Source organism: Chrysochloris asiatica, unplaced genomic scaffold, assembly GCF_000296735.1.
Source record: "Chrysochloris asiatica unplaced genomic scaffold, ChrAsi1.0 scaffold00036, whole genome shotgun sequence".
Lineage (NCBI taxonomy): Eukaryota > Metazoa > Chordata > Mammalia > Afrosoricida > Chrysochloridae > Chrysochloris > Chrysochloris asiatica.
In genome coordinates, this window is record NW_006408554.1 from 10,189,898 (window position 1) to 10,193,074 (window position 3,177).

At 35.6% G+C, this 3,177-nt stretch overlaps 1 protein-coding gene across 1 annotated transcript in view; it reads right to left on the reverse strand.

Moving 5' to 3' along the window:
• The window catches only part of PREX2 (phosphatidylinositol-3,4,5-trisphosphate-dependent Rac exchange factor 2), a 482,194-nt gene that overhangs the window by 166,206 nt on the left and 312,811 nt on the right, over positions 1 to 3,177 (reverse strand). The gene's annotated exons all lie outside the window — the stretch shown is intronic.

Genomic DNA, 3,177 nt, shown 5'->3' on the forward strand with positions numbered 1-3,177 from the left:
AAAAACTAAATCAATCTTACAAGAAATAACAAAGGGAGTTCTTTGGACAGAGAAGCAAAAATAGTAGACAACAAGAGACACCACCCAGAAGTCAACCCTGATATAAAAATATATAAAGTAAAACAAACCTACAAGACTGAATATAGAGAACCAAAGAGATCAATCTGTAGTGAAGACAGTTACAAAGTAAAAAGGAAGAATGGTGTAGTTATAGAATTTCTAGATGGAAAGGAAGCCAAGTAGATTTCAAGATAGAACAAATTGTTTAAAACCTAAGGGAAAAAAAAATACATGTGTCACTTAGGTGAAGGGAAAAATAACATACAATAAAACAGAGGTTGGAAAAAAAATGATGGGAGGCAGGGGAAGATATAAGGAAGAGTGCAAAGGTTAAAGGCAACAGAGGTAAATACTGCTGTATACACAAACCTGCAATAATGATAATCTATGGGAAGATGCATGGATAGACAAATAGGCTGAATGGGTGTTTGAGAGGATGGGTGTATATCCACAAATATATATTGGTTCGACAGAGGATATCTGTATATAGGTGTTTACCTTTGTTGCAAATACATCCATGAATGTGGTCTAGTATACATGGGGCAAAGTTATAACAAGTTCTTAGACAAAACCAAATACCCTGAGGGAATGAATCAGTGTGTCTGGAGGTACAGGGACATAGTGGGAAATAAAGGAAGATCAGACAAGGGATTAGCCAGAAAATCATTGCAATTACTGAATTATGGAAAAAAGAGAAGGGAAACATTCAAGTGATTTTTTTTATTATTATTATTCAAAGAATATCTTTTGCATATTAGTGCAAGCAAGCCAAAATGAAAGCAAAGAAAGAAAAGTCAGATATGAAAAAATGAAAAGGTTGCTGAAAAAGTTAGAGCTTTTTAAAAGGAGTATAAGTGTTGTACGGAGAAGAGTTGAAAATTAACTCACTATTAGACATTGAAGTTTACGATGATGGTAGGATAATCTAGCAAAAATATCTATTCGTTGGCTGATAATATAATTTAACTGAGAGATTTCGCAAGAAATTTACATCATTGAGGAATCCTGGTATGGCACTATAGCTGCAGGTTGGTGCTTCAAGCTCACCAGTTGCTTCTCCGAAACCTTTATAGCATCTCTATGATTCAGAACAGATTCCACAGCACTCAACACAATGTGACACCATAAAATGAATCCCTCCCCATTTGATCCACTCTCCGCTCTCCTCTACTCTCAGTTTAGCAGTCTATGACTTGATGTGTCTATAATAAGTTATGAATAGCACTGTAACAATCCTTCCTAAATTAATATCATAGAATTATGATAGTTTGAAATCAGAAACTAGAGAATAACAGAAATAGTACTCAGTTACAAGAGAAAATTCATACGCTGCCTCCACTGTAGAGTTCATGTGTAAAAGTTTTGTAGCTGAGACAATGGTTGCATTTTCTGGTTGTTAGTTCAGATATGGTGTTTTCTGTTGAAAAATGTACACTCTGCTACAGAATGAAAACTCACTGAACTTTAGTGACTTACTTTGTCCTAGGAACAAGTAAAATATTTCAGAAATAAGTGAATCTTGTGACATGATTTCTTCCTTGAAGTAATTTAATTTTACATTACTAAAACACTATATTAACTGTGAAATTCTGACAAGGTGCCATTATGTTCAATTTCCAGACAATATGTAAATCATTTCACATATAAAGGCAATTTAGGAAATAGAATAAAAGTGACTTTGAGTTGAATAGGCTAGGTTCCAGGTGAACTGATGAGTTTACTGAGACTCTCCACATAAGAAGCAAATGATTTTCAAGGATTCCAATGAGGCTGCTTCTATCCAATCTAAAAGATGCAGACATCACATGGCTTATCAGAAAACAGCAGCCTACCTTTTCTGTTCCAGTGGGGTGAACCAACAATGGCAAATTCATCTTTTCAAATGACTCAACATTTTGACACTCAAAATTCTTATGCAAAGACTTAGTGTAACTCACTGAAACTTGCAACCTTACAATTGATGTTGATAAGTACCCTCCAGTCAGTTCTGACTCATAGCGCCCTGTATAGGGTTTCTGAGCTGAGTCTGAACCACCAACCTTGTGATTCAAACCATCCTTGCGGTTCAGTACTTATCCTACAGCACCACACCAGGATTCCCTTAAAATTTATTTTTCCCCTAAATTTCTCCCATGCCACATCACTTACAGTATACCCAACCATGTCCAACTAACTGCTGGGCATCATAATCAAAAGTTGCAACAAGCATAATAGAAGATGGAGAATTGGACTACTTCTGAATAGTTAGCCACTGAAAATCTTATGAATTACTGGAAAAAAATTTCTGGTATAGTGCCAGAAGATGGGCCCCTCAGGATGAAAGGCACTCAAAATATGACTGGGGAAGAGCTGCCTCCTCAAAGTAGAGTTGACCTACATGATGTGGAAGGAGTGAAGTTATCGGGACCTTCATACACTGATGGGGCATAACTCAAAATGAGAAGTAACATCTACAAACAAACATTAATAATCAGAATGTGGAATGTACAAAGCATGATTTAGGAAAACTGGAAGTTGTCAAAAATGAAATGGCTATCCTAGACATTAGTGAACTAAAATGGACCAGTACTGGCTATTATGAATTTGACAATCATAGGATTTACTATGATGACAATGACAAATTGAAGATTAATGGTGTCACATCCAACTTCGTAGAGAACACTTCAAGATTTATCTTGAAGTACAATGCTGTCTGTGATAGGAGACTATACATATGCATACATCAAAGACCATTAATATCATTATAATCTAAACTTACACACCAACCACTAAAATCAGGGATAATGAAATTGACAGATATTATCAACTTAGTATGAAATAGATCAAGTATGCAATCAAGTTACATGGGCAACTATGGGTGATTAGAATGTGCAAGTTGGAAATAAAGAGTAAGGATCTATAGTTGAAAAACATGGTCTTAGTGACAGAAATGATGGTGGATATCACATGGTAGAATTTTATGAGATGTATTCGTGGAAAATAATTTTTTTTTCAACAACAGCAATGGCGACTATATACATGGACCTCACTAAATGGAAAGCATAGCAAATAAACTGACTACATTTGGGAAGGTAAGGTGAAGAAGCTGAATAGCATCAGCCAAAACAAGGCCAGGAG